Raw genomic sequence first — 13,726 nt, forward strand, 5'->3', positions numbered from 1 at the left:
CCGAGCGTGAGAGGGGAGCCTGGGGCAGAGGGGAGGGGTGAACCCCACGGTGCCCCACTGTGTGGGATCAGCTGGCCCCTGCTTCCATTGGCTCCCCCACAGGGCACCCAGCCTGCAAGGTACCCTGCGTGGCTCCCCCAGGTCATCCGGCAGGGTCCTGCTCACTACCCTCTCCATCTCAGGAAGAGTACAATGTAGGGGACAGTTTTGAGGGCTCAGGCTCAGAGACCCGCCCTGCCACACGCTGGGTGAACGCAGGGACCCAGGCATTCCTGAGGGGCCTGAGGCCCACAGCCAGACTGGGGCCAAACCCAGGCAGATCCAAAAGCAACCAGGGCCTGGGAGCCCAGCCTCTACTGAGGGGGGCACGGGATCCCGGAGATCCTCTGATGGCTCCACTAAGGCACAGCTGGGACAGCTGTCTAGCCAGGCTGAGGGCTGAAGCCGGGCAGTTAAGCCGTCACCCACACTGGCTGCTGGCCTGCGCACACCAGTGCCCTCTGCCAGGAATGCCCCTTTCCCTCCGCACGGTGGACCCCCTTCTTCCAGGCCCCTTTGTCGCTATGGCAACACCCAGGCTTCTCCGGGAGGGACAGAGCCTCTTTGTTGTGGTACAAAGCCTCTTTGAGGGGCAATGGGGTTACAGCCCCTGGGAGCCTGTGGCCAATAAGCCTCTGGGGGGTGGTGGTGAGACAGGGCCCCTCAACCCATTGCTCCCCATTATAGAGCTAAGGAAGCTGGGGCAGGAGAGTCTGAGGGTTAGGGGTTGCCCCCCCCACCAGAGCCACCTGCACCGACTGCCCATGGAAGGATCCCCGGGAAGACCCCATGGCCCCAGGAAGAGGCTGTCTGCTACAGGCTAGGGGACTTCCCACTGTCTTCCCACTGTTGTGACAAGCAGTGCACGCTGCCTAGATCAATGGAAAAACGGCACAGGCAGCAGGGAAACTCCCACCTCACTGGAAACCAGGCACAGGACTCAGTAGGAACTGGGGATAGGAAATCCTCAGTGCCAGGGTAGGCTGGTCAGATGGCAGGAGGTCTGGGACCAGGGCAGCTGAAGGGACTGCACATGGTGTCTGTCCCTCCATCCCCACCTCCCACCCCGCCATCCCCGGTCCAGCCCCACCAGTTCACTGCCCCTTGCTTCGCTGGCCTGGCTTCCCCTGCTGTAGAAGTCCCCACCTTTGCCTGCCTGCCCTCAGGAGAACTCCACCAGCCAAGCTATGTGGCCTGGGGCAGACTTACTGCAGCCACAAACTTGGGACACGCTTGGACAAGAGAACCTCGCTGTGGCCTGGCTTGCTCCAGAGCTGGGGAGAAGGGACCCTGAGGGCAATGTAGGTCCAGGGCACAGTGACAGGGACCCAACGGGGAGTCTCCACCCCAGCGTGTCTGTCCTGTGTGTATCCCAGCTCCACAGTCAGGAATGTGTACCCCAGCAGGTTCCCTGCCACCCCCTACCCACCCTGGAGGTGGCCCCAGCTACGGAGCCCCGCCCCGTCCTAGCCAGCACGTACCTCCCACCCTGACTGCTGCTGACCAGGCACTTGGCAGTGCCCCTGCATGTTAGGCCCCCTGCCGGGCCAGCCCTCCCCAAGTGACCTCAGTCTGACCCACTGCAGCTTTGCTCAGTAAGCGCCCGGGTGGGGGATCACAGCCCCAGCCAGCAGCGTGAAGCGGTAATGACCTCGGGACAGACTCGTCCCTTTGTAGACAGATCCACACAGGTCTCAGGGAGGGGGACATGGGGCAGCAGCCCTGACACAGCAGTGCCCCTGCCAGACAGCAAGCGTCCCTGTACCCCCATGTTGGCCCCTACTTCACCCTCCTGGGCAGCTTTCCCATCAGCGTTCCTACTAGCTGCTGACACTTTCAGGAAGCTGGATGTGCCCGCACGGACATTATCAGCAATACCCAGTCAATCCTCCCCACAGCCCTGGGAGGGAGGCGGTGGCTGTGGGGACCCAAACATAGCCCAGCTGGGAGTCTTGCCATCCAGGGAGTTGGGGCCTGGGCTCAGCTGAGTCACCCACAGTTCCAGAAGAAGGTTCTCTGGGAAGAGTGAGATGCATGGGGAAACTACCCTCAATTCCTCCTTAGGGAACAACCCTGGGGACCTGAGCAGGGAGACTGCACTTGGCTTTACCTGCATGGCACTTGCAACAGTGAGGGGGACAGGGCCTACAAGTGGCACGGGTGTCAGGAACACCCTCTGGCTGCTGTGGGTGGAGGCAGAGTGGCCGTGGCTGTCCGTTTCGGGATGGATCGGAGGTGGGCTCGCCCTGGGGAGGGAGGTTCCAGGCCCTTCCAGCCTTGCTCCTAGCCCGCCACATCACAGGGCTAAGTCCCCTCTGGTCTGCCCTTGCCCAGGGTCCCAAGTGGCCTCTGGTCAGCTCTTTCTCCTCAAAGGCCCCCCCAAGGACACCTCTTTCCTCCTAGAAACTGAGTTGGATGCCAACCTTGCTGCTCCCAACCCCTCTCCTCTGTCTGGGAGCCAGCTCTGCTGCTCCTGAAGCTCTGAGTGCCCATGGCAACATGGCCAGACACCACCAACCTCAGGCCAGCAGCGAAGTCCTCCCTTTCATATGCAAATGACCCAGTGGGACTGGGCAGGGGGCTCCACCCCACCCCCACTCAGCACAGACTTCAGGCCCTGCACTGTCCCAGTCTGGCGCCCCCGACCCACACACATGTACCACAAGAGCCTGCTGGGAACCAAGCTTGTCTGTGGCTGGCCACAAGGAGGGAGAAATACTGCAGAAGGGCTGCCGATTATTTTGGCACTTCCTAAAACCCACCTGTAGCACATGCGTGCTGCCACCCACACAAACATGCATACACATGCATGCATAGATCTGCTCCGTGTACAGCCCGGTCCACGGGGAAGTCTGTCTGTGACACATGGGGGTGGCTGGGCATGCGCAGACCTCCTGCAGCACCCCAGCACCCCAGGCAGAGCCTGCCACCCTTGGAGGACCCGAGAGAACTGCCAAATGCTGAAATATGTTTATTAGTGCAGATATTAGGGAATAGCTGATACATGTCCTCCAAAGGTTAAAGACAGCATTGAATTGATGAACTGGGAATAGACCATAATGAAAAGGAACGATCATAAATGAGGAGGATCCTGCAGAGATGTACAGGAAAGCACGGCAGAGGCGGCAAACAGCGGACAGGGCCCTGCAGAAAACCAGGGTACAGTGAGGTGGCAGAAAGCAAACTCGAGGCAGCCCTTCCAACCCAGCAGAGAATGACAAAGAGTGGATAAAAGAGGAAAGACAGGAGATGTAAAAAATGAATCCTGGGCTAAGCTTTGACATAACAGGAATTCTCCGAGGGAGAAAAAATAGACGTGGGACCCAAAGAAAAGGTCAGGAACGGCCCTCAACAGAGAAGGCCTCTAGTGGGGAGGTCATTGTCCAGGTTGGAATTTGAGCTTTCTGTCCAGAAAACAAGCTGAGAAAACTGTGGACGTGTCTTTTCCCAGAGTTTTACAATTCACTCTTTTTAGCTGATGTTTCGTTGGACTTCTTAAACACGTGGTGCCCACTCTGCAGTGTGGGAAGGAGGCCTGCCTAGCTTGACGTCCCAGCCCACACTGAGGTCTGGGTTCACGTCCCCCACCACCAGGCTGTCCGCAGCCTGGACACTGTGAGGATATCTATGGGTGTTGGCTGCGGCAGCCGCTGCCCACTCATCACCTCCCATGTTGCAGACAGATCTTTTTTTAGGTAAAGAATAGCTGACAGCTTTGTTAAAACAAACAAAAATACTGCACCTCCTTAACTCGAGACCTCTAAAAGAGTTAAACTAATTACATTAAGGAGACACCGTGGTGAAGTTTCTGGATGTTCAGAGTCACGATTTGCTGTTCACACGGTCAGTCTTTCTCTGGGAGGCGGCGGATATGGCTCACCAGGGCCATGGACTGTGGCTTTAAGAGCCAGAAGAAGTGAAAACGTCCAGAATCCAAGGGGCCTGGCTAACCCAAGGGCATCTTTGGGGCACTGCAAGCAGGGGATCCAGGCAACACCCCTCAGGGAACAAGGGCTGCTGAGAGGGCTGCCGAACTGCATTTTCCAGCAATACAGGGTGGGGCAAAAGTAGGTTTACAGTTGTTTGTAGGGGAAATACAATAATTAATAAACAATAGGCTCTCTGTTCCCCGTACTCACACCCGTAAACCTACATTTGCCTCCCGTCACCCCACAACACGGACATTCTGCGTGCCTTAAGATGGCTTCAGTCGTCTGTAGGCATCCTCCGCCTGCTGTCCCTCAGGAGCATTTTTATTGTTTCAGGAAATCTGTGGATCTGCGGACTGAAGACTGCAAGGGAGTAGGTGTGAATCCGTGAATCATAAAACAAAGCGCAACCAATCCAAACAACCCCCCCCTCCACACACAAATACCTGGGGCGATCGATGTGTTTGTTAATGAACTAGATGGGGTAAACCCTTCCACAATGTATGTACGTATCAACCACCACCATATACGCGTTAAATATCTTACAATTTTGTCGATTATACTCAACAAAGCTGAACAAAAGAAGAGCAAAGGAATATTTTACCTACCTTAATTTTACAAATTCAGTTGCTTAAAAATAAACTTGAAAAATGTCAGAAGAAACCCACACTCACTTGCGTATCTTTTTCTTGTGTGATGTTGTATTCCTTTTCCCCCCTTGTACATATACTATTCTTAAATGAAAAGATTACAGAATATTATGAACAATTATACATCGACCAATTCAATAACCTGAAGGAAACTGATAAATTTCTAAAAACAGAATCTACCAAAACTGACCCATGAAAAAAGAGAAAATTGAGCAGGCAGACCTCTAACTACTTAGGAGATTGGATCCGTAATCAAAACCTCTTAACAAAGCAAGAGCCAGGCCCAGACGGCTTCACTGGTGAATTCTACCAAACGTTGAAAGAAGAATTAACATCAATCTTCTTCCAACTGTTTCCAAGAATTGAAGAAAAGGAATACTCACTAACTCGTTCTACGAGGAGAGCATTACCTTGATACCAAAGCCATAATAGAAAACTGTGGACTAGTATTGTGGACTAGTATGAACATTAATGCAAAAATCCTCAACAAAATACCAGCTAACTGAACTCAGTGGCATATTAAAAAACTTGTACACCATGGCCAAGTGGGACTGAGTCTTAAATGCAAAGATATGATAAGATGATCAATCAACATAATGAACCACATTAACAGAATGAGGAAAAAGAGATCATTTCGATTGATGTACAAAAAGCACTTGACAAAATGCAAAACTCTTTCACGATAAAAAAAAAACACATAAAACGAACTAGGAATGGAAAGGAACTATCCCAATATAATAAATATCATATATGGAAAGCCACATCATACTACACATGCTACATATCATACTACATATATGCCACCGCTGACACCAGACTCAGTGGTGAACAACTCAGAGCTTTGCCCCCAAGACCAGGAAAAGGCGCAGGTTCCTGCTCTTACCACTTCTACTCAATGCAGTGCTAGAAGTCCTAGTTAGAGCAACTAGGCAAAAGGGAAAAAAAGGAAAGTAAATAAAGAAAGAAAGGTATCCAAATTGGAAAGGAAAAATATCATGATTTGTTTGCAGACAACATGATTTCATATGTAGAGAATCCTAGAGATTTCACAAAAAACTCAGAACTAATGCACAAGTTAAGGAAACTTGCAGAGTACAAAAATTTATAAACAGAAATCAGTTATATTAACAATGAACAATACAAAAAAGAAATTAAGAAAATTATTTCATTTAGAATAGCATTAAAAAAAAGTTAAAAAGAGCCCTGGCTCAGTGGACTGAGTACCAGCCTGCGAACCAAAAGGTCGCTGGTTCAATTCTCAGTCAGGCCACATGCCTGGGTTACAGGACAGGTCCCCGGTGCGGGGCGTGTGAGAGGCAGCCGATTGATGTTTCTCTCACACATTGATGTTTCTCTCCTTCTCTTTCTCCTTCCCTTCCCCTCTCTCTAAAAATAAATTAAAAAATATTTTTTAAAAAGAGATAAATTCAACTAAAAAGAAGAAAGACCTATACAATAAAAACTGTAGCCCCAGCTGATGTGGCTCAATGGATTTAGTGCTGGCCTGTGAACCAAGGGGTTACCTGTTCGATTCCCAGTCAGGGCACATGCCTGGGCTGTGGGACAGGTCCCCAGTGAGGGGAGCGTGAGAAGCAACCACACACTGGTGTTTCTCTCCCTCTCTCTCTCCTTCCCTTCCCCTCTCTCTAAAAATAAATAAAGTCTTTAACATAAAAACTGTAAAACACTGCTGAAAGAAATTAAAGAAGATCTAAATAAACGGAAAGACATCCCACTCTACACATTTAATACCAGGGTGGGGAGGGGAGGGATACAAGGAGGGAGGAGCCGCGACTTAGGTGTGCAGGCTACAGAGGATGGGGATGTGGGGATCAGCCGAGGAGTCCGGAGTGGGGGGAAAGTGGAAGCACGGGAGGGGAGGGTGACTAGGTGAGGGAGGGATGGAGGAGGCAGGGCTGCTGGGAGAAGAGAGCATGCTTCCCCCTTGCCCTGTCAGACTTCCTGGTCACAAGGTCCCCAAGGCAGGCAGACTGGAAGGTCGATGGCATGCTTCAAGCGGCAGAGCTGGCACCCTCAGCAGAGCCTTGGAGCCCTCACTCAATCACAGGCCTCTGCATAGGGCAGAGAGTGGGGGCTGGGTGCCAGGTGCCCTGAACCCTCTACCTCCAGCTGTGCGCAGAAGAGACTCACTCTTACTACCAGAGCCATCCATGAGCCCCTCCTGAGGGTCCCAGTGACTTACCTCAGGGGTGGTCATCTGGGGGATCATCTGCAGGAGTGTGGTACCACCAGGCCTCCAAATCCCAAGGGGACCAGGCTGGGTGGGGGCCAAGGAAGTGCCCAGGATGGGGACTGAGGTTGGGGGAAGCAGAGGGGAAGGGGATGGCCCCAGCTGTACTGTTCCATGACCACAGAGCTGGGGACCAGCCTGGCCTCCTGATCAGCCACATTCCTCAGCACAGCCCAGGAGTGGTGTCACCTCACACACACCTGCTGGGGCACCTGGGCTGCCATGCCACACGAGGGGGAACAGGAGTGGGAGAGGTGTGGCTGCCTGGACTGTCTGCCTTGGAGGGGGTCTGTCTCCTGTGCAGGTCCCTGGGGTGCAGCGGACTCAGGTGACTCTCAGGCCTTGCTCTAGTCTGATAATCCCCACCAAGGCTCTGCCCCAGCACGCGGCACAGTTGGACCTGCCTGGATCGCAAGGTCAGAGCAAACCCAAGTGGTTTAAAAACAGAAAAACAGCTCTGGGCACAAGATGTTTACCTCAGCGGCCCCGATGCGGAAGGAATGTGGCAAACAGTGCGTGTGTCCACGATGGAACATGTTTCCTGAGCTCTGGGCTGCAGCGGCTACTGCACCAACCCCACGGGCACACCGGGGGCAGCCTATCTGGGGACGTGCAGAGGCCCAAGGGGTAAGGGCCAGGGGATCGGGGAGAGGAGTGGCAGGGCTGGCACAGGGAGGCGCACCCACTGTCTTATTCCGGCAAAGCATCAACCCAGAAGAGGCTGGGGAGGGGAAGGGGTGTCACAGCGCTTCCCCTGCAGCTTAGACGCGCCCACGCAGAAACCGCCTCCCTAGGAGCTTAGGAAGGATCACCAGTGCCAGGGTGGAGGGGTGTGATAGGAGTTATTACTTTTTCCTTCTTTTCTGGTTTGTCTACAGTTTCTATAAACAACCACATAGTGGTTTATAATTTATTAAAAAGGCAAAACAGGAGGCTCCGGTGCCATTGTCACTTAGAGTCTGTAGGATGGTGCTGTGGCCTCTCCCTGACTCTCAGCCCCTCAGGAGAGCCTGGCCCAGTGGGATTTAGGAGGCATCTCCATGGCATCACTGAGACCATGGCCTTGACCCTGGGCCTGGGGTGACAGGAGGTGTGGGAGGTGCCGAAAGGCGATGAGAGGTGACAGGAGATGCTGATTTGTGAAGGGTGGGTCTTGCTGGGGCTGCGGCCCTTCTATCAATGCCATCCAGACTCTTCAGGGCCCCAGGCCTCAGTTTCCCTATCTATATACTCACCGCCCCTCCCCCCAGCTCTGGAGCCCAGATCCCATTGGCCAGGAACAGCCACAGCCACGGCCACAGGGGAGGCCTTTCCCTTCAGGGCACAGAGCAAAAGCCTCCTGGGAAGATGGGTTTGGCAGCACCTCCACAGCCTCATTAGCTCACAAAATGCAGACAGCAGCAAGTACATTCAGAGGAATGAATGGCCTAATTAGGTTTTCGGGAGAGTGAAATATTTTGAAAAGAAAAAGTTTAACTAAAGGCATATTTGAAATACCAAACTCAACTGCAAACATCAACCTGGCAAGATGCACCATGGGGGCGGGGGGCTTCCGGCTCCCCGACTAGGGCCCTGGGCAGCCTTCCCTGTGGGCGAGAGAAGCAGAGCTGCCGACTGCAGGTGCTCCAGCTGAGGGTCCTGTTGGGACAGGGGCGCCCAGGGCCTGGGGGAATGGAGGTCCCTCCCTGATGGTCCAGGGGGCTTCACAGGCAGCTCTCCAGAGGACAGTCCAAGAAGGGGGACAAAGCAGAACAAGTCCAGGGAACGGCTCAAAGCCAGCTCTGGCCAGAGTGATGGTGAGAGGCCCACGGGGAGGCTGTAAGAGAAGAGTGCAGGGTGGGCATGCACTGGGAGGAGAGTGATGGGGCTGGGGGCCATGGGAAACACACCGAAACAGCCACTGTGGGCTCGCAGGGGCTGCCCAAGGGGACCTGTGGGCAGAGCACAGCTGGCTCCACCAGGCTGGCCCCAAGGCACTGTCCCTGCCACCATCTGTGAATCACCCTGAGTGTGGGACGGCACAGCCGGGAGCTGGCGTGGCATACACTCCATAACTGCAGTGGCCGGCACAGAGCCCTGCATGCGGCTTGTGAGACAAACAGAGCCGGGGCCTGAACCCGAGTCATGCCTCGTACACGGTCTTCCTCCCGCCTCACCCGGGATGCACGGGTTCTAGGGGTGGGGAGGGGCTTGGGGCCGTGGTCTCAGCTCCTGCTTCTCCCATTGAGCTCCCCTGAGAATGACCCACAAGTCCAATTGCAGAGGCCTCTCGGTGCCTGGCTTAGAACAGCCCACAGGTGAGAAGGCAGTGGGCCAGCCTGCACCAGGCTTTCCAGTCACATGGGCAAGATCCTTGCATGGCAGGTAGATTGGCCGGCCACAGCACACCTAACAGCCCCCGAGGCTGAGATACCGACCGGACACATGTGAGCACCTGGCCTGGTGGAGCTGCCCTCTGCGGCCATGGGGATGCCAAGCCCATAACCCTTGAGGAAGAGGCCAGTTTATACCCCACAGCACAACAAAAGCCACCTAGACAAGGGACACCACAAACACTGACACCAGGAGACCCATGCCCCTCACTGCAGGTGGTTCAGGAGCTGTCCCTGGCCACAGGTAGTACACAGCTGTCAAAGCCTGGATGACTACAAAGGGACCCGGCCACCTTTGGGGCTTCCGAGGGGGCCCCACGATGGCGGGGGCCTGTTTGCAGTAATGAAGGGAGCTCAGAGGGGCTGCGAGCCCAGGACACAGAGAAAACAGAGCAGGCGTGCACAGGCCAGCACGTGGCACACTCCCACGCAGGGCTGCCCGGAGTGCTCCAGACAGCAGGTGCCTAAGGTGAGTTCACAGAGGGAGGGGACCCGACAGGGTGGATTCAACGTGCCCCTGCAGAGTAAATGTGCAGAAAGTCTGACTTCTGAGAACAAAGGCTGATCGTGGGAGGCCCCGACCTGATCTCCTTAACAATCCAGTGGGTGCTGGCCAAGGGCCAGGTGCCTGCCGGGGACACCGCACGCCCGAGGACACATTATGCAATATTTCCAATTTATGGTGACAGAAAATATTAGTCAAGAAACAGTTCAGCATGCTCCCCTTCCCAGGAGCATGCCCACACCTTTCCTTTCCCCCCTTCTTCCCCTGCAGGTATGTGTCTCCACAACTCTAAAGGGCCCCATGAGACTTGCAACCAGGGGAGCAGTGGGCAGCAGCAGCTGGTCCTGGGCTCACCCCCGATCCTGTCCCCAAGGCCCCTTCTCTCTGACTCTCCAGTGAGCTGACAGCAGCCCCACCTCGGCTCTCTCTTGTTGCTTCTTCTACCCTAAGCCCTTCCTTGTTTCATGGCCCCAGCTTTAAGAAACACACTCTCAAAATAAAAAAAAAAAAAACAAGAAGAAAAGAAAGAAACAGTTCAGATACCTCACGTTTGTGTCAAAACAAATTCTAGATGAATGAAACCTTGGATAGAAACACCAAACTAGAAATACCTACAGGAAAAGATCAATGTGGATTTACCTGGCTACACGCTAGGAGGGCGATGCATAGAACAAGGCATCAAGGAAACAAGGAAAAATGTCAACAGGTTCCACCACAAAATGTGAGAAATTTCCGAACCATGTAAACCATCACAAGCAACAATTAAAAGGCTGAAAAGTCTGGCAGCGGGCAGACAGACAAGAGAAGAATTCGTACTTGAATGTGTAGAGACTCTCACCAATGGCTAAGAAACACATCAAAACCCCAGGAAACCCCCGCTGGGGGCCAGCGTTCGCAGAAGCGCAGCCCGGCTCAGGTGCAAAGGCCGGCTCAGGTGCAAAGGCCGAGTGGAGGGTGGGTTCCGAGAGGAGATTATCAGTGTGGGCAGGGCTGTGGTGGGGAGCACCCTTGTCCCCAGGGCCTCTCTTGCCTAGGCCTGGCATCATCATCACCCTCCATGCTGCATTCAGGGTTCCGGCTTCCTTTTCTTTTTTTAAAAGGTTTTATTCACTTATGTTCAGAGGGGGAAGGAAGGGGGAAAGAGAGGGAGAGAAATATGGATGTGAGAGAGAAGCTTCCATTGGTTGCCTCTTGTACGTCCCCCAGCTGGGGACTGAACCCACAACCCAGGCCTGTGCCTTGACTGGGAATCGAACCAGTGACCTTTTGCTTTGTAGTACAAAGCCCAACCAACTGGGCCACACTGGTCAGGGCCAGCTCCCCCTTCTCGGCACCCTGCTATTCCTCACCATCTTGCAATTCCAGAGTTGGTCACTCCTTTTTCTAGTCTGTTGCTGTGTCCTCAGCCAGGCTGGGGACTCCCCCAGGGCAGGGAGGGACCTAACGTGGTTCCAATGCCCAGCGTCCAACATGAAGCTCAGCAAGCAGGTGCTAAATGGCTGAAGGTGAGTATGGGGGACACATGGGTGCTTGCCATCAGCCCCATCCCAACTTCGTCCCAAGGACCCCACCCCATCTTCCTCTGATGTGGGCGGGGCCTTACCCCAGGGCCCGGCAGAACAAGGAGCCCTCCTTCAGGGCCAAGGTTCTGCTGCCCAGTTTTTGACACAGTCCCAGCCCAGAGCAAAGATGACACAAATACCGCCACCTGTCCCACTAGTGTTTATGGCAGAGAAAAACAGTCAATCACCACCCTCAAGAAGGGCAGGACAGGGACAGAGACAGGGATAGGAGGCAGGAGGCAGGGAGAGGCAGAACTGCCCAGAGAGGGCCTGAGAGAAACAGGGAGAAAACCAGGAGCGGGGGACAGGAAGGGAGAGACAGGGACAGGAAAAGTGCAAGCAAGGGCAGTGATGGCGGGCGAGAGTGGCAGGCAGCCTCCAGCAGGCCCAGTTATCAGAGCAGTCATTCTGTCGCTGGTGGCCTGCCAGGAGTTAAGGGGGCTGGGGGTCAGCCACCTGCCACCCTCACTGCCAGATGCCATGTCACCTGTGCCATAAAAAGGCCATGTCCTGAGCCCTGGATACAGCCTGAGCTTCTTTAACCCAATCCAGAACCCCCACATGGCCCACCAACCTGGCCACCGAGACGCTTGCCTGCCTTAGTCCTCCCACACAGCCAGATGGCAGTGGATCCCCTGCTCCTACCAGCCCAGCTGGCAGCTTCCCACAGCTGAAGTCTCAGGGAACAGACAAGAAAAGAGCAGGGTACCCCACGCCTCTCCTGTTGTATAGCCCTCAGCCCAGGACACTCAGGCATCTGGAGGCCTAAGGGCTCCTGAGTCTGTGGCTACAGCTTTCTCGCCACCACCCGAGCACAGACTGGGCTGGGCCCTCCACACTGGACACCTAGACACTGAGGATCCACAGAGCTGGGCTGGCTGAGCCTCCCGCGGAGACAGCACCCAGTGGGGCCAAGGCAGGGGCGGGCGCTGGGCTAAGGCCTGGGAGCCTGCACTCAAAGGACAAGAGTGACTGGGGGCATTCTGACAAGCCACCACCAGAGCAAGCTCTGGCAGACTGGGGTGTCAGCAGGGCACACCTTCATACCATTCAGAGGGCCTTTGGGGACACAGGGACCCCTCAGCCTCCTGCTACACTTCCCAGCACCATGCCCCATCCCCCTAGAGCTGTGATTCACAGAAGAACCCACAACACAGATAATGCCCAAGGCCATGGACAAGCACGTGGCATCGGGCTGTGAGCAGGGGAGTCAGAGTACTCAGCGGCTTGTCCGTGGCTGCTTTCGCTCTACAACGCAGACCAGTGTGGCCATGAGTGGCAGTCCTCATGGCTGGGAGAGCTAAAACATTTGCTTTCTGGACCTGACAAAGCCTGCTGCTTGGCCTCAGCACCCTTCTCCTGGTGCTCTGGCATGTGGGCCCATTGCCTGTCCCCAACTGGTGGCTTTAGTGTCCCCTGGCAGCAGGGACCACCGGGAGCTAAGAGCAGAACTGGGTGGGCGGTGCCAATGTCAGACACTGCTGTGGCAGACGTCCAAGTAAAGGTGGGTGGAGAACGGCCCAGCTAACATCCTGGTGAGCCGGCCCCACTGCAGGACAGATGTCTAACGGTGGCTGCTGTCCACTCAGGCCATCAGTGAATCCAAGCAGGGATGGCAGGAAGTCCCCATGCCCAGCCCTGTCCAGCCCAGGGGGCTGTGCCCACCCATGAGAGGCTGACTGGAAGCACACACCACCCAGAACCAATGCCCTCCCTCTGTGGACCACACTAGCCCAGCCCACCAGGACATCCTGGTGTCCTGTGTGAGGAGATGTCCCCAGGCCAAACCCAGGTCACCTACCTGTCTCAAGGGGAGATTAGCATGTCCCAATGCCCATCCTGCTGACTCCAGCTCCTGCAGGGAAACCAGAGGGCACTTCGTGAGGCTCACCTGCCAGGTTGTCTCTCTTAGATGTGGCCAGACTCCTGGCTGAGCACTGTCATCCCTGACCCCCAGGTTGCCCTGGGGTGCTTCTGATAAGCAGTTGTGGGCACTCTTGTACCCACACGACTGGGACCATCACATCTGCAGTTTGCATTGGAATTCCACGGTCCCTTGTGTTTCTAATGCTGTTGACTATCCTTCAAAAGTGTAATTACTGAGCCCTGACCGGTGTGGCTCAGTTGGTTGGGCATTGTTCTGTAATGTGAAAGGGTGCTGGTTCGATTCCTGGTCAGGGTATAGGCCTAGGTTGTCGGTTCCAGCCAGGGGCATGTATGAGAGGCAACTGATTAATGTTTCTCTCCCTCTCTTTCTCCCTCCCTTCTCTCTCTCTAAAAATAAAGTTGTTTTTTTTTTTTAAAAAAAAGTGTGACTGAGTCGTGGGCTGATGATAACACCTGTCCCCCTTCCAGAAGGCTGAGTGTGCCTCGTTGTGATAAACGGCCCACATAGGGTGTCACGACCTGCTAGGTGTC

General features: G+C 54.8%; 1 protein-coding gene across 4 annotated transcripts in view; it reads right to left on the reverse strand.

The window, feature by feature from the left end:
• ARVCF (ARVCF delta catenin family member) overlaps window positions 1-13,726 on the reverse strand; it is a 44,660-nt gene that overhangs the window by 26,282 nt on the left and 4,652 nt on the right. For all 4 annotated transcript variants that reach the window (XM_053928339.1, XM_053928335.1, XM_053928336.1 and 1 more), the window contains exon 2: window positions 13,110-13,163. The gene's annotated coding sequence lies outside the window, so the exon portion shown is untranslated. The remainder of the gene's footprint in view (window positions 1-13,109; window positions 13,164-13,726) is intronic.

Source organism: Desmodus rotundus, chromosome 7 (assembly GCF_022682495.2).
Source record: "Desmodus rotundus isolate HL8 chromosome 7, HLdesRot8A.1, whole genome shotgun sequence".
NCBI lineage: Eukaryota > Metazoa > Chordata > Mammalia > Chiroptera > Phyllostomidae > Desmodus > Desmodus rotundus.